The 25450-nt window shown below is 36.1% G+C and overlaps 1 long non-coding RNA gene across 7 annotated transcripts in view; it reads right to left on the bottom strand.

Moving 5' to 3' along the window:
* The window catches only part of LOC149799399 (uncharacterized), a 185738-nt gene that overhangs the window by 65218 nt on the left and 95070 nt on the right, over nucleotides 1-25450 (bottom strand). For all 7 annotated transcript variants that reach the window (XR_016421168.1, XR_016421169.1, XR_016421166.1 and 4 more), the window contains one exon: nucleotides 5739-5762. This is a non-coding gene — a long non-coding RNA (uncharacterized LOC149799399). The remainder of the gene's footprint in view (nucleotides 1-5738; nucleotides 5763-25450) is intronic.

Below are 25450 nucleotides of genomic sequence, written 5' to 3'. Positions count from 1 at the left end.
TATTCCAATAGCCTGCATCAGCGTCTGCGGCATTAATAGCATGCGGCAGCATCTGGTAATATGATAATAGCATGTGTCAGCGTAAAGGATATTACAATAGCCTATGTGAGCAAATCGGGCGTAATTGCAGGTTTACTAAGCCCGAATCAGCGTCATGGATATTACATAGCCTGCGTCAGCGTCTGGTAATATTACAATAGCACGTGTCAGCCTCTGGGGTATTACAGTAGCTTGCGTTAGCTTGTGGGGCGTAATTAAGGTTTACGTTTCCACATCAGCGTCATGGGTATTACAATAAACTGCATCGGCGTCTGAGGTATCAAAATAGCCTGCGTCAGCATCTTGGGCATTACACAAGGGCAGACACAGAATTTTTCAGGGGTAAGGGCAAAAAGTACCGGTCATCCATTAAAATTTACGGATATAGGCCAAAATGTGTTCAGAGGCGAAATCCTGGGGAGGGGGGCAACAAGTGCCCCATTGCCCCTACGTGCGGGCGCCCATGGCGTTATAATAGCCTGCGTCATCGTCTGGAGTATTACAATAGCCTGTCAACGTCTGGGGTATTACAATAGCCTCCCTCCTATTTCCTTTTTCGTAGAAGGAACTAAAAATGACGACGGTCATTCTGTCAGTCATTTGGTCACAGGTAGTATTGACAGACAGATATACGAATACTTATTTCCTTTCCAAAAATAAATTCTTCATTTCGGACTTCACGTTCATTTAGATGTTAGGAAAGCGTTTGCTTAAATGTCTGTGCTATTTTCTTGTATCCAGCGACTTTCGTCATTTCAGCCAGCTTGTATTACCTGCTGAACATATCGGTGACATATCAGTGACATATCAGCGACATTTAATCCATCATGCCGTTCCTATGAATTTAAGACTCAACTCTTTTGTGACGTCGCTAAATAACCTTATTAAGTGTCATTTCAGACAGCGTGATATTCATTTTCCATGAAGACATTTTCACGGTTAAATGCACCAAACAGTGTGCAATGAAGACTCAATGGCCCCTTTGCTCGAGAGAAAATGCAAAAACATGATGTAATAAGGGATACATAATTTGATTCCATGAGAGAGGGTAACTTTGCAACACTAACTGCCATTGAAAGCGCATATAAAAATTAAAGGAAATTAGGCACACGAAGCACGTGCGCAAACTATATTCTGAGTTGAGAAAACAAATATATTAATCTCTTTTGCACAAAATACTGACAGTACTGTGTTACTGAATGTGGTTTTACCGGACCCTTGGAAGATGCAAGCCAATATAACGCTTACATGAAAAGTCGTCTATAACGTAAATATAGTTATCAAATATTTGACTTGAATGCAAGGGGACAGAAAAGTGTGTGTGTGTCAAATTTGGATTTTTAATGTAGCTTTAACAATTTGTCCAGTCATATTGCACTGGGGCATCGTGCCTCAGACATTTAGTATGATGTCCCATTCAGACTCATTAGGCCGATAAATCAACCCCGCAAATCTTTGTTGATATTGATGGACGATATGTGGGTCTCATGTGACCTGTTCATTAAACTGTGCAATTTCGCTGCATGCAAATATTTCCGGAACAAACCTGCGTACACTTTAGACACATACCGGTAATTGGTAACATCCATATCAAGCGCGAAATTCAAAATGGCAACAGGACAGATGGTTTTGCTATTCCAGGTGATTTACATGTCAGCAAACATATGATTTACTCTAGAAATATAACGTACATGTCACCAAAACAACCCTTCAGCCGACGGTAGATGCACAGCGACGAGAAATACCGGTAAGTGTATAAAATGTACACCAATGTGTGCAGTCAAATTTGTTTGTAGATAATTGAAGCTTTTAATGAATAGGTGATATTAGCCTCTCACACGAAAATCAATATCATCACGGGTGATGAGCTGATTTATCGGCCTCAACACTAACTTCCTAATGTTGATCGCCAAGTTGCAAGTATCATTTTTATATGTCTATGACATGACTCGGCCGGGATTCGAATCCGCGGCCTCCCTCATCCGAAGCAGACACTCTAACTTTTAGACCACCGGCGCGGTCTGGAACTGAAAAGAACTTTAAAAAGCTGACAAAGTATAAGTAAGAAAATAATCACGTGCGTCCTGTAAGTATACACTTTCTCTATATAATATCCACCACACTCTCTCTTCTTTTCTTTTCTTCAGACCGAACATTGTTCAAACTAGCATATAATTGCGACTATCTAGTATTTTCCATGACCGAGTGCATCATTTAAAAGTTTGTTTGGTTATATTCTTGTTTTAATTCTTATGACCGGGGAAAATGACCGTAAGGGTATATTTTGTGTTAAGGGCGAAAACAACTCCCCACAAACAGTGAAACAAATTTGGTACCAGACGTTCGGTCTACTCAAGAAGGTAACGGACCCAGACAGAAGAGTGCTTCGTATATATTATTCCGGTAGTAGTTAAAATAATGGTGGTTACAGCTTTCCCACGACGAACACACCGTAATTTCACAGCACCCTCACATCTTACACCACAGTAGAGCTAAGGTGAGGATTATTACTAACACCAGCTTTCTAGTGCTAATGTTCTCGACAAAGACATTGAATTCTCTCAATTCTTGCCTCTGCTCCCAAATTTACGTCTTTCGTTCCCTTGAGGTGATTGAGTATTTCCTATTAACTACCAGGAAAAACATGAAATCTGCTTCGGTGAGGAAAATTAAGCAGTATCATCCCATCTAAATCGCCATTATGCAAAGGCAAAGAAATTCTATTCCACCCTAATTCCCCCACAACACAGTGGTCCACCTGAAAATTAATTACGGGTATTGTTTGATCTATTTTGCATTGTAGGGTATGAATGCCCCCGGCTAAAACCGAGGTTTAGCAAGGCCGATGAACTGCGGGATATTGGTACATTGTATGGACTGCGATGAATGAAATGAGGCGAGTTGTAAAATAATCCACGGCAAGACAGCTTTTGTAACACCAAGTCCAATTTATAATGATCACGTAGTAACCCCATAAATGGATGATATTAAATAAATAATATCAAAGTGGTTGTGACATCGTATTATAGTGTTGTTTATGAGGAATTTTCATAACATGTAATATATTAATCAGACGGGCAAGTATTATATTGTCACAGAAATATATGGATGACAAGTTAAACGATTCTGCAAAGAGAATTACCGTTTCACAAAGGGGTATACGACTGCAAAAGTATACTAAATAAGGGCCGACTAGAAACTACTAAATAAGGGCTGACTCGAAACTGTACTGAATAAGGGCCGACTAAATCCTAAACACCATGTCATTGCTCAAGGGAGACTACCGAACTCCGTGGGATATAAATAAGGAAAACCTACAAGTATTCATGTCATAAGGAGGGCGACTTTATATATTTGCACCGGTTTTTATGAAGCGAATCTTTAAATAATCGTAAAACATTGTGTTGGTACTAATAACGCACAGACTATACCGTAAAGGGTTGGTCAAGTATTTTACATCCCGTCCCCATGCCTCTAGGAGGGACTACACATGAATCTTTGTATCCCTCCGTTCGCCCATATATGTTCTTTCGCATGTCGCTCAATCGCGTTAGCACAAGTAGTTCCGCAGTTGCTGATAAATGTGATGGTAATCACTCGACGACGCGCATTTCGACATATCAATGTGTCCTGAAACATTCACAAGAGCTCTCGATTTTTTTAAAAACTTGCATCTCAAAGCCTTGATGCAGTGTATGCGAGATTATTGTAAACGCAATTAGTCTTACAGATTTCAGTGAATTGCCACGACACAATAATGTTGTTATTATCAATATTTGCACATGCGCACTTCAACAAACGCATGTGCCACTTATATCAGTGTTAAAATTATTCTCCTTTATATTTTGGAGTCTGAGCTAATGTATGCCAGAATTATGTGAATTGTATACAGTCCATGATGCAGAATTATGTGAATTGTGTACAGTCCGTGATGCAGAATTATGTGAATTGTGTACAGTCCATGATGCAGAATTATGTGTTGTTGTTGTTGTTGTAGGGTTTAACGCCATTTTTCAGCACACGATAGGCTATACATGGCGGCCAGTATTAATGGTGGAGGAAGAACCCGGGAAAACCCCGGCAAGAACCACCGACCCACGAGAAACTACTGGCAAGCTTTCTCACATACCCACATTAGCCGAATCAGAGACTCGAACTGACGTAGACAGAGGTGAGATGGCAGTGATCCGTAACGGAGAGCGCTTTAGACCACTCGGCAGCTCGGGGCCCCCAGAACTATGTGAATTGTGTACAGTTCATGATGCAGAATTATGTGAATTGTGTACAGTCCATGATGCAGAATTATGTGAATTGTGTACAGTCCATGATGTAATGTGTGACAGAATTATGCGAATTTAATACAGTCCATGAAACTTAATCCTTGGTATGGTCTTCATCTAAAGATGCGCATATCCACCAGGTATTGTCCTGCCACGAATTTCTTTTAGAGTTACTGCCCTTGATGCCTTTCAGACGAATGCAGTGCATGACAGCATATTGTGGAAGCAACTGGTTCCTCGGTCTTTGATGAAGATGCTCGTGCGTTTTTGTTTAGTATTTGAAATTTCTTTTCTTTATTGGAGTTATTCATATTCTTGAGTTTGAGCTCGAAGTAGTATCTAACAGAATGCTGCGAACGCAAATGGTCTCCGATTTTGCAATGGATGGCCATACAAATCCGAACCGATTAATCACCGTGTTTCGATTTTCCTATAATTATTTAGTCCTTGTCTTTCAGCTGCATAAATGCAGAATCCTGTTCAGCTTGTCTATACCATATGTACTCGCTTATAAGTCGAGTCAAACTGCAAACAACAAAGATCCTGCTATGTCATAGTATAATGCGCCTTCAGATCTGGGTCTCTGTTGTTTGTTCTACTGATTGCTGTTATACTCGACTTATATGCGAGTAATTACGGTATTTTTTTTTTGAAATTTTATTTAGACTCGCCATGAAACTTGGTAATATTGTTGCTATCATCTAAAGATGCGCATTAAAATAAAATCTTCATGCTCCCGTGATTTTTTTAAAGAGTTATTTTTTTGTCGTACAGCTGGATACACTGTGGCAGTTTGTGAATTGCAGTTTTAAGTCACAAATTTAGTGGATTCTTGGACTCTGTACATATTATAGTCATCATCAGAAACTCCGCATGTTGACGAATCATATTACTCACACTGTTTTCAGGAAGCTATGCTCTTTGATCTCTGTCATGAGGTAGGGGTGTGAATACGGACAGGCGGGGGTATATTTAAGTAAGAAAATTTGCGCCAGCAAATTCATTAAGTTTTTAAAACTTAGGTTCGATTTTGTTACGGCGGTGGTTAGTTTGCTTTAAACGCCAATGTTTCTGTGTTTTCTAAAATGAAGCTTGCAGTAGTTTCAGTGGACTGCGGATGGGGATGAGATCGCTGAACGTTTTTGTATGTATGTATGTATGTATGTATGTATGTATATATATATATATATATATATATATATATATATATATATATATATATATATATATATATATATATATATATATATATACAGATTAGCAAAAATCGTCCGTATGCCCACCCAAAACCACCAAAAATGTTTTTTCTCTCTTTCTTTTCAATGTGTTTGTGAACCCTCATCCCTGTTAGATGTGAAGGTGCAGGGTATTGTAACGTGTATCGCTATTCAGGTATCAATTGCCGATGGGTGTACTTACCAAGCCAGAGGAAAGCTACCAGTCCTAAAAAAGAAACGAAAACAAAAGAAATTAGCCGACCTTTAAATGTGAAAGCAATAAAATAGTAAAATAATAAGACAACACACTTCTAGTCATTCGATTTAAACTCCTGGATGGCTGAAAAAAGTAACGTTTTTCCATTTTTAAGTTTAGTTAATTAGTGCTTGCACGGATTTGTTATTTTGTATCGTTCGATATCAATCGGAACATCTCGTTCCTTTAATACAAAAGCCCATCTCATAAATTGTTTGATGGAGTGATACGTATAAAAAGGGTGAAAGCGCTGGAAAGTGGCGGAGAACTCACGACATTGTAAAGTATGCAAGTTAAAATTATACCATTATGTTATCGTTTGTACAAGTTGAGACAATGAAAAATAAAATTTCTCGGGTTAGTTCAAGCTTGTAAAAATTTTTTGGAATGTTTCAGCCAAGAATATTTCATCTCACTCGAGTCTGACGTAATGAGATGGTGTGTGGCTGTTGAAGTATTTCCAAAGTGTTTGTCTGATCCATGACGGAAATGCCCGAATATGTTCCGAATTAAATGTGCTCGTATGTATTCGATATCATGATGGTGTCATGATGGTCCATTCATGTGTTTTGTTATGCATGTATAATGAATTAATCACTCTTTATCTCTATCTTTATGTCAGTATAAGTTACATTAAATAAAGCTTTGTATGTATGTATGTATGTATGTATGTATGTATGTGTGTGTGTGTGTGTGTGTGTGTGTGTGTATTAGCTTTGAACGGTACATCAGAACAACCGTGGTTATATGATACCAACTAAAAGTAAAGTTCTAAACAGGATGAATTGCACACAAATATGAAGTACAACAAGATGAAATATGAAAAGATAAGATGTCAAACTTCTGTAAATGGAATCAAAAAGATAAAGGTACTACGTGCAAAAACATTAATGCGGTTGATGTAAGATATATGTACACATCAGATAGCATATCCTGAATACGACGTTACAAGTGACGTTTCTACTGTAATAAGAACATTTACATATCAGATTGAATTTGTCACGAAATCGCACATTACATCGGTGAAAACTAAATGAAAAAAATATGCATGAAATCAACATATCTGAGAACGTAAGCAATTATTAAAAAGGTGCTATTTTACAGATCAAAAACAAAAAGTAGGTTCCTTCGAAAGGGAGGCAACCTGCTTCCCAAATTTTCTTGACATAATTGAATCATCCCTAACGACATCTATCGAAGCTATCTTAGCTCATGCATATTTAAAATAACCCATGTACGAAAACTATCAAAAGGCATTGTTTGCAATGCTTAGGGATCCAAGAAAACGTTTGTTTTATCTTCTTTGACTAAGGTTTTCTGCAGAATCGGGTGAGATGCTGTATAGGAAACAAGGAAATTAATAATTCTGGGAACACAAGAAACTGGATTAACATAGGAAATTGTCCACAAAAACAGCAATAGGTAAACTCGTAGTTACGTGTAATAACCGCAAGAGTCAACTAAATCAACTTATATATATATATATATATATATATATATATATATATATATATATATATATATATATATATATATATATATATATATATATATATATATATATATATATATATATATATATATATATATATATATATATATATATATAACTTAAACCACGTCCAACCGCTGTAATGCTTGTTGCGCGTTTTACCATCTGCAAATCTTTGCAAACCACAAGGCACCAAATTTACTAGCCTGAATGCGGAAAATATAAAACCATTTAAACTGGAAAGGCGTAGCATCGATAGGATTTATAAAAATAAATGTCGTGCATTTCGCAGTACAATTTGTTTGGGTGCAATTACACAGTAATAACAACTCGTTTTAAAATATGGAAGTATGACCATAGAAGGTCAAAGAAAACGCGTCTTGAACAACAAAGATTATCAGATTTAACTTGCTGATTGCAGTCATTGCAGAATCGTCACGACACTTTTGTAATGATTCTCACAACAGCCTTTTTTGTGGAGGCGTTGGGACTATTATTTCAGATCAATAGGATTTCAGCACTGTATCAATTTAATATGATCTAATTACGCGAATGCCTGATTTGCTCACAGAATCACGGCGGTGCTCTATATAGCTTCCCAGTTATCTAATACCAACGATGTCCTACGGGCGCTTATCGAGATACAGGACTTGGTAAAACCCAGAGTGTAAAGTTTACCAAAACAAGGGATTGGGAAGGTAAATAACTAAGAAGATTTCAGTAGAGGATACTTCACCAAAAGCCGCACACTAGACGCTTTGATCAAGGGAAGTAGTTTATCAGGTTGTGAAACAGATAGCTTGGTATATCACGTAGAACGCGCTTTGACGATTAGCCTCCTGTACAACAACGTACCCTGGGTGGAATGCAAGGATTCCTGGTCCCGTGCTACGTACCCTGGAGTTGTTTTGGTTCGATTTAAAATTGTCACTTTCCCTTGATAAGCTTAAAATCTGTCACAGTAACCGGCAGCTATTAAACAATTTATTAGAGTCGGTTCAGAACAATAAATTACAGTTATAAAACTCGATAATTTAGAGGAAATTGTTTGTCATAATTATTTTATTATGGACCAGAGTCTACCAAATGTTCTAAAGCCTCTGTAGACAGAAATGTCTGAAGGAAGCCCCCAGCTTAAGCCGATTACTCGAGATAGTTACAAAAGACAAGCTTGCCCGTGGCACTTAATATATTCATAAAACGTGCTACCTTAAAGACTTGACTTCAAAATCGGTCGCTTGAAACGGATAGGTTGCTGTGTATTATTCATTGGCCATTATTGGTCGAATATGTACAAATAAGTTACCTCACCGTTGAAACAAGTTTTAAATAACGAAACATAAATTGGGTAATTATGAAATACAATGGATGTTAAGCTAATTAGCATCCCACTTCAGTCAATTAACAATGACAGGTAAGAATCACTGTGTCAGTTAGTTTGCACTGCCTAGCAGCCAATCAGATATCGATAAGGAGCATGCTTATGCGATGACAGCTAAAGTCAGGCTGAAGTAACAGGACAAACTACGCTTTCTTATAGTGGGGTATGGTGGGACAGTCCATTACCAAAGAGAATATCGAATAGTACATATCATAACTAACGTCGTAAAGGCTCTGTACATCTTTGCGAATCTCGCTACGTTAGCTTTAGATAAGTCGCGGTTATTTTAAGTGCATGGTTGTATGGGCATGGATGTGATGAAGGGATACGGATGAAGGCTCCACAAAGAAATTTTTTATAAATTAATTTACTTTGCAGGACTCATTCACCTTAACAATGATTTATTAGTGCACTTACATGGCGACTTCCTTTCCATCCACAAAGAATGAAAAGTTTACATTTATGGCATAACATTTGTGTTCGACGTTGGAAAATAGTGGCAACTGGTTACTTCGTGCAATGTCTGCAAATGCTTAAGGAATATTGTTCGAAGAAAATGTCAACTTTGTACCGAAATGCTTGTAAAGAAAAGATGACGCCAATGCCGTCAACTTAGTATCGAAAGGCTTGTCAAGAAAATATGACGCCAATGCCATCAACTTGGTGCCCAGAGGCTTGTGAAGAAAAGTTGTCGCCCATACCGACATCAGCAACTATACTAAGTTGCAGAGGAAGTCTAGAAATGTTGACTATTATCATGCAATTTTAACAATAGCAGATTCAGTCAATGTAGATAAATATATGAAATAAAAACAAATTAATTGTCATTGCAATTTCGTTGATGTTTGTACTTACTGAAATGCTAGATAATTATTCTATCTCTATGTTCGCCTGAATCTGGACAAATCATGTGTATATTAGATTGTAATTTAGATTGGAACTGCCTAATATTATAATATATTAAAATGATTGGTAATAAACATTAGAAATGTAACGTCTCACACGTAATCACAATTTAGTCCGAATTTCAAAGCAACTCTGTCCTCAAAATAATTAATGTCCACCTGTCTGTATGGCGTAAACAGTCGTGTTAGTGTTTGATTTTAGCTCATTTTCTCAAATATATTTGTCTGCAGTCATGAACCACGATATGCAAAAGCCCCTCCAGGGATATTACGTTGCTTCGACAAGGTAAACTCAATCTCGCCTATATTTTATATTCCACCTATCTTTTAAGTTTTGCGTTTAGCTTAGTTTTTCCTACACTATTGTCAGCATAGCCACGTAAATTGATCTAGGTACTTGTGACCTAGTTTTGCTCAGCAGTGATTTGCTCCAATTGCTGAGTTGCACTTAGTTTCTCACATGATTCTTTTCCATAAGGCGATGCTATTATTTGAGATTTATTTTAGGATAGTGAGGAGATAGTTAACCCGCATTTATTCAACATGGGGCTGTTCATGCAAACCTTCGCGAAGTCGGCATCGGCGCAAACCAAATATCTACACCGACAAAAATGGAACCAGTAAATACTATCTCCAAACGTTACCCCTGGCGTGATTACTTTATCAAAGCTTTATGAAATTCATATTGTGTTAAAAGCGAGTAATGTATTAGAATTCGTTATACTTAGATGCATAATCCGCTTTGTTAAAAGAGACTGCGTATATGCAATTTAATTTGTTTTTAACAAATTACAAAGAAATGCGTCTTGCTCTTGATTTTATTTCCTTGTCGCGCCAAATCATTTAATTTCTGCAGTTTGAAAATGTTACTCTTTCTGCTGACATCGAATACGTTGACATCGGACATTCTCGCCGCGTGCTCAAAACCCGACGTCGATTGTAAGAGTTATAAGCAAATGCCTCCATCCTGTACTTTGTAAAGGTCTCTGATTTAAGAAATTAAACGATGTCTGGTTTGTTTTCTTTATAAGGACTCTTTGCGGCTGGCCAGTTTCCTTAAAGAGATTTGGTAATCGTTGCCAACACGAGAAGGGGATTGCAAAAGATATAGGAATACGATGCCAATGTTTTGTCTTTGACCCAAGAAGATTCTTACTGTATCCCGTCAAGATATGCATTTGTTTAAAAATAAATATGATAATTTTATATGCTGTCTCCTTTTCTCCAGTACATCCATAGGGTTTAGATTCCTTTTGGAATATTCATATTCGTTGTGTTGCATATTTACGTTATCGCATAGTATTTGTTTTTATACTTGTACAAGACGTTTTGGACAATACACTGTTTGAATCTGTGTGTTAGTACAAGCAGCTGGGAATACCAAGAGTGGATTATAGCAGGCCTTTTTGTTTTATTTTATTTTATTTTATTTTATTTTCATGGAGAGGTTATTACCTTAAAATAATTGGAGAAAGTTATCATAAAGTCAAAGATAAAGCATCGATGCAAGTCAGAAAATCACGTTAAATATTAGTCTAAACAACAAATGTGGAATCAAAACGTGAGGTTTCTGGATTTCTGTTGTGTATTAGAGCGATAGATCACAGCACGTGTGTTGGGATGAAATCGACATCAATAGAAAGCGATGTGCATTTCAGTCAGGTAGGAGACACGTCATCGCAATCAGTCTGAAATTTACAACCCCGGTAGCCTAGCATGTTGACAGAAAATTGATTAAGGTGTTAATAAAATAACTTTATCTCTTCGTCTCTTGTTCGTATCCTAGTCCCACTCAAGACGTCTGTATCGAGGGTTTAAGACGAATGTAACCTGCAATTGTGTTCGGTGAAAGTTGACTTTGCGTATTGCTTACGACGATCAAACTCTAAGTGCTCTCTGCTTTGGGGATAAATAAACACACTGACTTAGGCTTGTGCCATGTATTGATAAAATTCCACAATTTATGAAGTAGTCGGTAAAAGTCAATTTTGGCAAAATAATCAGTGAATTAAAATTATTTCATGCCACATTCAAATCATAAGCAAACTATACATTTGTATAGTGTTGGGTTTGCTGAACATCAAACTATCGCAGGGATTACTTTCACAAAAGGAAACTGTCTCAGGCAGAATTGCATTTAAGAACAGTATGTAAGTTTTATTATGTAAAGGTATGATATAAGTTAAGTTGCTTATGATATATAATTTACAATAAAGAAACTTATTAAAAATATTAACAAATTCATTTTTCTATTAATTTTTTTATAATGATGACAATTTATATATGCGTGTGTGTGTGTGTGTGTGTGTGTGTGTGTGTAAGTTCACAGATAATGAGATAATAATAATCGATAACTGTACAATGAAATCATCACTGGCATTCAACCGGTTAAGCAACGCTATTTTGGATTTGTGTCCTCAATATTACTGCACTATTCGGAGCTGCGGTAGCTCAGCAAGTAGAACATCAGACTGAAAATCCAAGAGTGGCGGGCTCGATACCAGTCCTGGTCCGCCCGGATTTGCGACCTCGGCGTGTCCTTGGGAAAGGCACTTAGTTCCCATTTCCTCGACATAATATGGGTAATATTGTGTTAAAAGAACTGTGTAAAACCAACACAAAAACGCGAAAAGACGATCCCGTCAATGTCTATCACTGTATTTAATGTAATTAAAATCCCTTTAGAGTACCATGTTGTTGCAAAACTAAATCCGTTTTCATAAATAAAACATAATTTCTAAGATTTGTAACAAAATATTTAAAGAAGAACGATTAATGCCTTTGATATACCGGAAACAAGACCCTTACAGGTGTTACATAATCAACGATAATTTAAACTCGCGATCAAGGCTTTATAATAATTAATAAAATATTAGAGTGCAGTGTAGTTTATTATATTTTAGTTTAGTTTTTATAGTTTATTGCATTCCTCGAATTACTATTTCTTTTTTCTTCTAATTTCAAGACGTAAAGAAGATTCAAGTCGCAGCTTAATTGCCAACTTGAAATTATTAATCTAATTTATTCTTGCCGCATAATAAAGGTTCATCCTCGCGAACTACAAACAGCATTTTTTTCTTCTTCAATACAAACAACTGTAAACATTTGCAGTAGAGCCTTCTCACTGCCATTTGCCCCTGATTGATTGTCAAAGATAACATTGTCGCCAGCACCAAAACAGAACCCATATCACTGCAGCTATTTGTCTTCATTTGTTTCAATTCTCGGACCTCTTCAGGACCTTGGGCGCAAGTGTTAATACACCTCTCGCCTAGCAGTCCATTTCATCTAATTACTTCATTCTGAAAATTTTATTATATTGAACACAGAGGCAAGTAAAGGCGGTTGGGTCAACATCAGAAGACGGAAGATATTGAACATGATGCTCAAGTGTCAGCTGTGAACAAGATTAATTTTCTCTCATCTGGCCCTCCATGTAAAGATGGTGTTTATAAGTCGAATTACGGAGGCTTAAATAGATTCATAGTTCTCTCGAACAATGACAGCCTCGTCATCGCGCTCTGCTTCTTTACACAAGAACGTCAACTCACTCGCTGATAACTCTCACTTTTTATCGCCAATTCGCGCTTTGAAATATTGGTTTGTAATCAATTCTTGGATAAAAGAAACAAATCACAAAATTATTTCACGTATTAAAAATCTGCCTGCAAGTTTCATCATTCGCATATCATTTCTTATTCGCGGAAGATAATGTTGTAAATAACGCATTGTAAGTACCGTTGCCTGGTGGCTTGAGGAGTAGGTTCGGTCCGCGACGCCCTACACTTCAGTTAGATTGTTCAAATTGTCCCATTTTGGTTCTGTTTCTTGACAATCCGATTTCCTTTCTCTTAGAATATAAACAAAATAAACAAACACGCACATGTACCTGAAACCGTTACCTTTATCATCCAAACTGTTTAATTAACTAAATTGCAGTGTACATGTTTGGGTATATAAAATGGTTGTAAATATTAATAATACCATTAGTAATGCGATTTTTTTTGTGTTGTTCTCGTTGACCTTTAATAAGGTCTCGTACATTCGCAATCCCTTTTTAAGTTCTCTGATGCACACAATACACAAAACAGCTGACATATAATGTACTAACTTCAGTTTCTGTATGCAAGTTTTATTGTCAAGGGGCAGTAGGTATCGTATTTTGAACTCATAAATGAAACGAACGCAGCGGGAACTTTCGCATTTCTATTATCATCGAGATGTCGACGAATATGGCTTTCAAAGCTGGCCACAGTTCACAATAATCCTGGACAATACATTTCCTCAGTGGCCTCGCGGTTCTTTCTAACAAGTTGGATGTCCATATTGAAAGATGCAGTCATCTAGAAATTCGCTTAAAATTGCCTTTCGTCATTGGCCAAAAGTGTGAATACATCTTAAGAGTTATTAGGTTCATAGCGAACGCAAATGTCAGCGGGACAAAGACGAATGATACTGGATTATCAACCGCAGTATACGTGTAATTACTGGTTTTGCATTGCTGTAAAGGAATTTGCCTTTTGGCAAACGTGAAATGTGTATTTGTATTCCTTACAGTCTTGCCGTTATGCCGGAAAAGAGTATGGTGGTCATGTATGGAATTGTGATATACACAGATGATGTGCTGTATGTAATGTAACTTCTTCAATTTTTGAGGGTCATCAAATTTGTATAATGGAGGCATCATCCGTTCAAATTTATCAGTTTCTAACTTTGTACACCATCTCCACGATTCGCTAACTCAGTCTCATTTCAGGATGTTCTTTTCCTTACATACACTTTAAAGAAAAACAAATTATCTAGATCTCTGAGGACATGTGTGTACATGTGCTTATGTATGTTTGTGCGTATTGGTACGTGTGTGTGTGTGAATGATTGGCGCTTTAGTTGGAGGTCATTATCTATTCTCCCTTGAGTTGCAGTGCCATCTGTCTCACAATTAAATATTGCATTTTATTTATTTCATATAGTGTGTAATTAAGCTGTTTTATATACTCTCAGAGCCACAACGGAAAATTGTTTGTATTACAAGATCGTGTGAAAATATATAGTAATGTATATTTGATTTAATTTATATTTGATCTAATTTAATTGTCTGTAAGTTTTATTTTATTTTTGATTTCATTGCATGTTAAATCTAATTTTGGTTACTGGAATTTGATATTTTCCAGAAATTAGTTTGACCTGACTGTTTTTTTGTAAACACCTAAACTGAAAATTGAACTTTGTATCATTAAGATGACCTAGTTCCCGATCTTGATTCAGAAACAGTAAACAGCTTTCTATTTTTATCTCATTCTTAGAGTAAAATGATTGGTTTCTGTCAAGGTCATACTGGGATTACGTGACTTTAGATGTAAACAGCCTCTATTTCGAAATTCTGGTTTTACCAGAATTGTGAAGCAGTCGTGTTTAATACCGATGTTTATAGAGAATTTAGTCAGTTTGGGCTTAAAAACACTTGATGTTAAGGTGTTCGATTTCCTGTTACCAGTTTGGTGTTACATTTTAATTTTTATTTAAATTATTTGATTTTAAAAGATTAATTCCTTTTTACTGAAAATATTTGAATGCACATGCATAATTCTTGGACAAAGACATTTTTTTATACTTTTGCTCGGAATTCAAATACGAATATTATTGTTTATGGAACAACAAAGAACTACAGACACAACAACACAATACTAGCTATATCACACGTCACCACCTTCCATTTTGGATTTTCGTCGGGACTCAAGTTCAAATTTCATTTAACATTTCATTACTAGGACTTCTAAAATTTAATTAGTGGATTATTCTTGGATTATTATTTGGATTTTATTCTTAAAACCGTAAGTTCTATTCTTCATTGTTACCTTATATATATATATATATATATATATATATATATATATATATATATATATATATATATATATATATATATATATATATATATATATATATATATATATATATATATATATATCGTACGTTGTATCAGTGATATACCACGAGATGTATACATTTTTCATTAAAAAGAAACGAGGCTTGCCGAGTTTCCTTTTAATGAAAAATGTATACAACGAGTGGTATATCACTGATACAGCATACATACTATACATATATATTATTTATATCACATACGAATGCATATATTTGCCATTTGACTGGGTGAATGAACTCACATCTCTGCCGAGTGTCTCCGCTACAAAATGTACTTCTGTCTTTTTTGTGCCTATTCACAATCTCCTTTTCATATTGATATGTTGATTGTTTTCATGTTTGAGTTTTTTTTTCTTTTTTTTCTTCTTCACATTGATTAAATCAATATCAGTTACACTTACGATTGTACCTGAAAGATGGTGTTAATGAATAAAGTAGAGCACTAGGCTTACATATACACAGAATCTTGAATACTGAACGATCATCAATGCATTGATGTACAGGCGCAAGTAAATTAGCGTGGAATAGAATCTAAGCCAAGCGACGAACCAACAAGAGGTAATTAAATTATTTTAATACATTTAAAGTTGATCTTAGTCATTATTCTACTTTAATTAACATCACTACCGAGCATAAAAATGTGTTTGTTTCTCTCTCTCTCTCTCTCTCTCTCTCTCTCTCTCTCTCTCTCTCTCTCTCTTTTGGTCGGTTTGTCTTAACATTTACCATCATACGTCCAGATACGTTGTGGTATTAGACGAGTGAAAATCCTCTATTCTCGTCTTTTTATGGATTTTCGCCTTTATCTTGATACGATGGTCATGAGAGAGAGAGAGAGATTTAGCAATTTTTCAGCCATATCGCTGCGATATCTGCAGTGACAGTTTATAGTGATCTCTAGCACTGGGGCGCCATGTCGCAGACATGTATCATGATGTACCACCCAGACACATTGTTCTGACACCAGGCCGACCAGTCCTAACTAACCTCTTCATGCTGAGCTGAGCACCTAGCGAGGTAGCTGTGAGTACCATTTTATAAGTCTTTGGTATGACTCAGCCGGGCTTCGAACCCACGACCTCTCGCATCCGAGGCAGACTCTCTGACTACTTGGTTACCGTGTCTTGTAATGTCTTGTATATAAAAGTCGGTTTCTCAGTATGATCTAAATAGTTCCACATGATTTCTATACGTGTTTTATTTACTATTTACCTATTCATCTGTCTCTTGCCAATTCCTGTCTTCCTTCAAGCCTTCGCCCCCTCGTGTTGCCAAGGTACGTGACCTTTACATAAAGGCCACCTGTCTATAAACGTCAATTTTAGACAATTTCCAGAGTATACAGTGTACACAGGTTTGATAGTTTTAATGCATCATCATCACGTATGTACATGACTGTCACCTGTGATATTTATTCCGGCACGAGCTGAACATGTCTTTGGCTGTATAATCTAGGCACCTACCACACCCCCACCCTGTATCCACCTTTTATACAGGCTATCTATTCAGCTTACGCCATAAATTTTAAACGAATAATACACATATATAAGGAATTTTATTTATGGATGGTTGAAAGAAGATGCAACAATTTAAATTGCTCAAATCGCCTTTGATCATTCAGGCAAGAAAGACGAATGCATGATGTTTGGTGTCCATTTAAGATAATATCAAGACAGTTACGTAAGTCTGTCATGGCAATAAAACATGTAAAAACTCGACTTTCGGTATCTAGTTTATCACATTATGCTCACATCAAGAAACTAATCGCGTTGTGTAGCCATATATCTGCATATTTGTCTGTTGTTTGTACAGCTACATGATGGCATGTTTTTCCAGTCTGTAACTCGATCTGCTCAAAAGAATCTAAAGTTATCTTCACACGTCAGAAATGTTATAATTTTATTTTGTGTCCCTGAGGAGTGTAGTTGATGAAATTTTACAAATCTTTTAAGGATTTTACGTGTGTCGCCGTTGTTTTTAATTTATGTACATTTTACAGAATTTTAACATTTTCGTGTTATTTTTTTATTTTGTTGTACTTATTGTTTGAATTTGTTGGGAAGGGTTTATTCTGTTCTGCTAATGATTTTGTGCAATTAATATTTACATCTTTTGAACATGCACCTTTAGTTTGGACTTTATAAATCTTATTGTACCGAGATGCTTAAATACAGACATATTAATTTTCCAAATTTACTAAATTTACATATCAAGCACATACGGAACCATTTACTATTATTGATACAAGACCACCGACACCACCACCTTACTTCTATTACTACTATTACTACTACTACTACTACTACGCACGATGGTGCAAGAGTTATGGAATGTAAGCGGTGCGTGTATAATTTAGATGAATAACAATATTCACGGCGAACATTTCATGACATAAAATGTACCGGTGCTTAGCTGTCGTATAAAGTAAATTATTAATCATTCAATTAAAATTGAGATTCATCAAATTTGCTTCCATAGTCCTTTGTTTTATCGATTTCTAAAAACTGCGTCAGACTCTGGGTGAAAGTACCAGCCAATAAATCTTTTAAAGTCATTTTAAAAGCAATCTCTGAAAAAATATAAATTTTTGAGAACACCGGCTTCTGAGGCTGTTAACGTACATAATACAGCGCTCGAGTGTCCATGAAATTCTCGCGAACGAAGTTTGTCTTTCCTTGGATCTTTCATTTCTGGTCCCGGCATCTGGCATTAAATACAGACTCCATGTTAATGAGATATTTATGACAATCAAATGAAATAAATCAACACACATTGGTTGCTTAACAATTGGGTAAGAAAACAGCTTCAACTACTCGAAGCCGATGAATTGAATTTGATTCATTTGGCCTTTAACCTTTATTATGTAAAATAACAAATTTCCGATTCAAGTACTGCAACAATGTGACGGCTCTGTCTTTGTTGTCAGTTGATTTATAATACCTAATGAATGCTGGGGTAAATTGTGAATGTCTTTTAATTTTTCCGGCTTATGCCTATGGCTTGTACGCCAAGAAGAAGCCGAGAAAGACACAGACATCCTCAGCAGAAGCAGGTGACTGGGCTATGGTCCGCCTTTTGGTGAGGAGTTGGCACAAAAGACCGTGAAGCATCGCGGTAATAAATTTGTTCTCTGTCATTATGAGAGTCTTTATTGTGATTCAAATCAATTCAAATTTACGTAAAAACATGTAATTACAAAAGATAGCTCACAGGCTAAGGGATAAATCGGGGGCGTCAGAACTCTAGTGGCACACCGGTACGCTCACGTAGTCCCCAACACGATGACACTTAAGAAGACTTGCTTTGGTGATGCACCACGTCTTTATGGTGTAGTGTTACCGGAAACAACGACTGGTTGTGCTTTAGACCTGGACGTCTTTGTTTCATTTCCGTATCAATGTCAAGAATAGCTACATACATGTCGAGTTTCCTAGGAATTACCTGATAATTTAATGTTCTTTACAACCCAATAATTTAAAATTACTATCGTAAAACAACCGATGCCAGGATGAAAATGTTCTGTGTTTAGGTTCTGCTTGCAAGACAGTAGCGTACATGTCTCTTTGAATAATTTAAACGAGAGAAACCACCTCGAACAACATTCTTTCTACTTTGGATCTGATATGCAATTAGGTGCACAAAGCGCATAGGTACATGGTACATATGGTACATGGTACATAGGTACATGGTACATACATTTTGATTAAACAAGCTAAATGTTTGGAAGCGGTGAAACGCTCTACAACGGAAAGAATAGGTTTCATTTGTAAATACGTTGAATTTAAAATAACAAATATAAATATTAGCAATGAACCTATGTGCACGTTTCGCACTTGATTCGGTATTAACACACACATACACACACACGTATGTATGTATGTATGTATGTATGTGTGTATGTGTGTATGAATGTATGTATGTATGCATGGATGGATGGATGGATGGATGCATGCATGCATGTATGTATGTACATACATATATAGTATGTGCGCTTATCAATGGTATACCACGAGATGTATAATTTTTTCATTAAAAGGAAACGAGGCTTACCGAGTTTTCTTTTAATGAAATACAACGAGTGGTATATCATTGATACGGCGTACATACTATACATTTATTTTATTTATATCGCATACAAACACATATTTGCCCTTTGAACGGAGTTAAATTTACTACAGACAGCTGTGTAATGACCGAGTGAATGAACTCCTCACTTCCCCGAGAGTGCCCGCTACAAAATGTAGTTCTATGCCTTTTGTGACTATTCAGAAACACCTTGTGCATATTGATAAGTTGATTTTCTTTTTTAAGTTTCTATTTTTCTTCACATTGATTATATCAATATAATACATACTTATGATTTAAACATAAAAGATGGTTTTAATGATGAAAGTAGAGCACTATAAACACTTGGTTATCCAGCCATTCACATGAATGCTTCACCATTCACGTACCGGCGCAATGAAATTAATGTGGAACATAAACTAAGCAAAATGACGAACCAAGAAGAGGTAATTAAAATATTTTAATTTATTTACAGTTGATCTAAGTCATTATTCTGCTTTGATAACCGTACCACTGACCATAAACTATCTCTCTCTCTCTCTCTGTTCGGTTTTACTTAACTTTTACCATCATTCAGAGAGAGAGAGAGAGAGAGAGAGAAAGAGAGCGGCCTTTGGACATTTTTATATTTAATATTATTAGATTTTCAGAAGAGTATAGTATGTTTAAGAAACAACAGCAAAAACAAAATATTCAATTCCTCACAGTATGTTACCACGTAACTTAGAAATTTACCGTATAATGTCGACATGAATTTGCAACTTTGTATCTTTGATAAACACTGCTGGTAAGTGCCAAGGAAAGTGCACACATATTTTAATACCAACCATATTCTTGTAGGTTACTTGGTGTAATTTCTATTTCAAGGTTTTAATCCAGCGCAAATTCCTTTTCTCTCTCACTCCACATTTCTGCGTAGTTTGTCCGTTATGCATGAGAGAGGAGGGTGAACAGAAAGCAGAAAGATTGCGAAGAAAATTTGTACCATATTAAATTCATTTAGAAAACGGGGATATTTAATACTTTATATCGTTATTTTCATTCGTCGCTAATGATTTATGTGTGGAAATTCATCACTGATCTAGGATCAACTGCACACGATCGCGGCAATGTTTATATATACGTATTATTGCGCAATGGGCGGATCACAATTTGATATGCCAAGAGTATTGGTATATCAAATTGGTTTATACCAACACTTTAAAAGCCATGCTTTATATATATATATATATATATATATATATATATATATATATATATATATATATATATATATATATATATATATATATATATATATATATATATGCTGTTCACTTATACAAAGGAGGGGTGTAGCCAAAAATCTGAGGATCAGTGAGTGTACTGTTTAGCGGGTTATTTTTCGTAAGCTGCTCATTGCAAGTAAACAAGTTGTTGACAGTAATTATTATTATTATTATTATTATTATTATCCCAAGAACAATATCTTAAGGGGAGCAGCTCAAGATTAAAACGACGGAAAAATGGGGCGAGATCGGAAGTACCGAGTATTGATACCACGAATATAAACAACTCTGCAGTAGACCGATGTAGCGATTGAAGAAGGAAGATAAATACCATCACCTGATTATTCATTTTATAATATCATCTTGTTGATTCTTCAGTCAGCTTCGTAAGTTTTATATTTGTTCTTTTCATTAACTGCAAGACCATGCATATGTTGGGTTATATAATCTTGTCGAAAATTATTGCACAATTTGCATTTAAACGTTAAAGTTGTAACAACACTACTGGAAACGTTATCATTGTTACAAATCATAAGGCCAAACATGTTATCGTAGTTTAAAATCGTAATTTTTGTATGCAATTTGACACGTTGACGACCACCCATGAAGACAAAGCTATGCGTGGCAGACCATCAACCGTGAACAGCGCCACCAGAATCTTAAATACAGTAAAAGCTGGCTTGACATACCATTGTTTTATAAGACCACCTGTAATTTAGGACCTGATTTTTAATGCAAATATCACTAAATTGTAATAAATGTATTGAAACACTATTTGTCGTGTGAGACCACTTTTGCTGGTAGAAGTGGAGTTCTTCTGAAAAAAGTTCAATTATAACCATTTGTGTGTGTGCGTGTGTGTGTATGTGATTGGGATTTTTAACGTAGCTTAAACAATTTTTCAGTTATATTGCTACGATGTCTGCAGTGTGGTAGTTTATAGTGATGTCTATCACTGGTGCATCATGTCGCAGACATGTAGCATGATGGCCAATTCAGATATTATATCCTGACACCAGGCCTACCAATCCTAACAATAACCTCTTCATGCTGAGCTCCTAGCGAGGCAGCTGTTAGTACCAGTTTTATAAGTCTTTGGTATGACTCGGTCGGGGTTTCGAAACCGCGACCTTCCGCATCCGAGGTGGACGCTCTAACCACTAGGCTACAGGAGCGGTGAATTGCAATCATGAAATTGTCCACTGTAACCGTGGATCATACAATTTCAATATATTGTTTACAACTGAGGCATATAAGGGGCGTGTTTTCTTACCAAATACGAATCGAAAGAAACAGAAGAAGCCTGTTTAACAGCCAAATTATGCAGTCTTAAGCGAAGAGAAGAAACATGACTGATAGCCGAAATACGCAAATCAAAGAAGTTGAAATCGAATACGAAGCGGTGTCAAAAGAGCAATACAGGCTCACGGTTCCGAATAAAATATAAGATTGAACATATTATAGTGCCATAGTCTGAATGCAGGTAAATATAAGATTCAACATAATATAGGGCCATCATCTGAATGCAGGTAAATATAAGATTCAACATACTATAGGGCCATAGTCTGAATGCAGGTAAATATAAGATTCAACATATTATAAGGCCATCGTCTGGATGCAGGAAAATATAAGATTCAAACTATTATAGGGCCATAGTGTGGATGCAGGTAAATATAAGATTCAACATATTATAGGGCCATCATCTGAATGCAGGTAAATGTAAGATTCAACATATTTTATGGCCATAGTCTGAATGCAGGTAAATATAAGATTCAGCATACTATAGGGCCATCATCTGAATGCAGGTAAATATAAGATTCGACATATTTTATGGCCATCATCTGAATGCAGGTAGATATAAGATTCAACATACTATAGGGCCATAGTCTGAATGCAGGTAAATATAAGATTCAACATACTATGGGGTCATCGTCTGGATGCAGGAAAATATAAGATTCAAACTATTATAGGGCCATAGTCTGGATGCAGGTAAATATAAGATTCAACATATTATAGGGCCATCATCTGAATGCAGGTAAATATAAGATTCAGCATACTATAGGGTCATCATCTGAATGCAGGTAAATATAAGATTCAACATATTATAGGACCATCGTCTGAATGCAGGTAAATATAAGATTAAAAATATTCGTGGGCCATCGTCTGATTGCAGGAAATTATATGATTCAACATATTATAGGGCCATATTCTGAATGCAGGTAAATAAAAGATTCAACATACTATAGAGCCATCGTCTGAATGCGGGTGAATATAGGATTAAACATATTATAGAGTCATCGTCTGAATGCAGGTATATATAAGATTCAACATACTATAGGGCCATCGTCTGAATGCAGGTAAATATAAGATTCAACATATTATAGGGCCGTCGTCTGGATGCAGGTAAATATAAGATTCAACATATTATAGGGCCATGGTCTGAATGCAGGTAAATATAAGATTAAACATATTATAGGGTCATCGTCTGAATGCAGGTAGATATAAGATTCAACATAATATAGGGCCATCGTTTGAATGCAGGTAAATATATGATTCAACATATTATAGGGCCATCGTCTGAATGCAGGTAAATATAAGACGCAACATACTATAGGGCCATCATCTGGATGCAGGTTAATATAAGATTCAACATATTATAGGGCCATCGTCTGGATGCAGGTAAATATACGATTCAACATACTAAAGGGCAATCGTCTGAATGCAGGTAAATATAAGATTCAACATGCTATGTGGTCATCGTCTGGATGCAGGTAAATATAAGATTCAACATATTATAAGGCCATCGTCTGGATGCAGGAAAATATAAGATTCAAACTATTATAGGGCCATAGTGTGGATGCAGGTAAATATAAGATTCAACATATTATAGGGCCATCATCTGAATGCAGGTAAATATAAGATTCAACATATTTTATGGCCATAGTCTGAATGCAGGTAAATATAAGATTCAGCATACTATAGGCCATCATCTGAATGCAGGTAAATATAAGATTCGACATATTTTATGGTCATTATCTGAATGCAGGTAGATATAAGATTCAACATACTATAGGGCCATAGTCTGAATGCAGGTAAATATAAGATTCAACATACTATGGGGTCATCGTCTGGATGCAGGAAAATATAAGATTCAAACTATTATAGGACCATCGTCTGGATGCAGGTAAATATACGATTCAACATACTAAAGGGCAATCGTCTGAATGCAGGTAAATATAAGATTCAACATACTATGAGGTCATCGTCTGGATGCAGGAAAATATAAGATTCAAACTATTATAGGGCCATCGTCTGGATGCAGGTAAATATACGATTCAACATACTAAAGGGCAATCGTCTGAATGCAGGTAAATACAAGATTCAACATGCTATGGGGTCATCGTCTGGATGCAGGTAAATATAAGATTCAACATATTATAGGGCCATCATCTGGATGCAGGTAAATAAAAGATTCAACATACTATAGGGCCATCTTCTGTATGCAGGTAAATATAAACGCTGCCAATATAATGTTACAAGCCAGGGGTATTTGCTTAACCGAGTGGTGTCAAACCCTGTCGCGATTCCGCTAAAAGTCATAAGTGTACCCCAAATTTCCAAAGACTTATACACAATTTCAGTTGTAAATTAGAAAGCCCGATGTGTCAATTCTATACGTAAATTTTACTCTAATAATTGCAAGACCACAGATCTCACAACGTGCCAAATATCCATCAAAGGTAAATCTGCATGGTTCTCTTCATCAACTTTCCAAACCGTCAGCATTTCACGCCGTAAAACTATACATATGTCCCTTAACACAGGGAACTATTTTCACTACGCTACCTTAGACCAGTCAATTTGTGGTTTCAAGGCACATTTCGCCAGTTGAACTGTACCACATTTGCCACCATGGCGAAATAAACGGTATCTGCCGAGTCCCTTCTTGTTTATTCCTTTGTGTAATTTACCAGTCTCCTACCGTAATACTGCCACTGCAGTCACACCACCAATGCACACCACTAGATTTTAATAAGGACTATGGTACTCCAGGAACACTCATGAGGATCTGACCTGAATTCACTAAAACGTCAACCATGGCATCATGGAAACTCACCAATATTTCACTCCGTGACGTTCGCTCCTAGTAATTGGCAAATAATTTCGGGCTAAGGAATATTTCCACTGCATCGCGTTCCAATAATCAAGCAAGTAATCACACAAATCTAAGAATTCCTTAAAACGGAGAGCTTTAACAAAATGCGCATACTCCAAAATTTATTAAAATACTTTAGGGTGATCGTCTGAATGCATGTAAATGTAATAACTAATGTACTATTGGGTTTTCTTCTGGATACAGGTAAGCATACGCCATATGACAGTATTATACATCCAAATTAAAGTCTCACCTGTATAGTGAGAAAAGAACAATTTAGAATAGAAAAACAAACATAGAAGAAGTTACTTCTGACAAAATAAGGCGCGCTGTTATTATCGTAATTTTTTCACAAAAAAACTTTCGAATTATAAAAATCTTATAAAGAAGCATAGCGGTTCGCATTTGAAAAAAATAAAGTCCAAATTGCCCTTTTCTATCATCAGCTCAAATTATAATGACCTTC

The sequence above is a fragment of the Sinohyriopsis cumingii genome, chromosome 5 (genome assembly GCF_028554795.1).
Source record: "Sinohyriopsis cumingii isolate HCF-2022 chromosome 5, ASM2855479v2, whole genome shotgun sequence".
In the NCBI taxonomy this organism is placed as follows: Eukaryota; Metazoa; Mollusca; class Bivalvia; order Unionida; family Unionidae; genus Sinohyriopsis; species Sinohyriopsis cumingii.
This window is presented reverse-complemented; position numbering and strand designations above follow the sequence as displayed.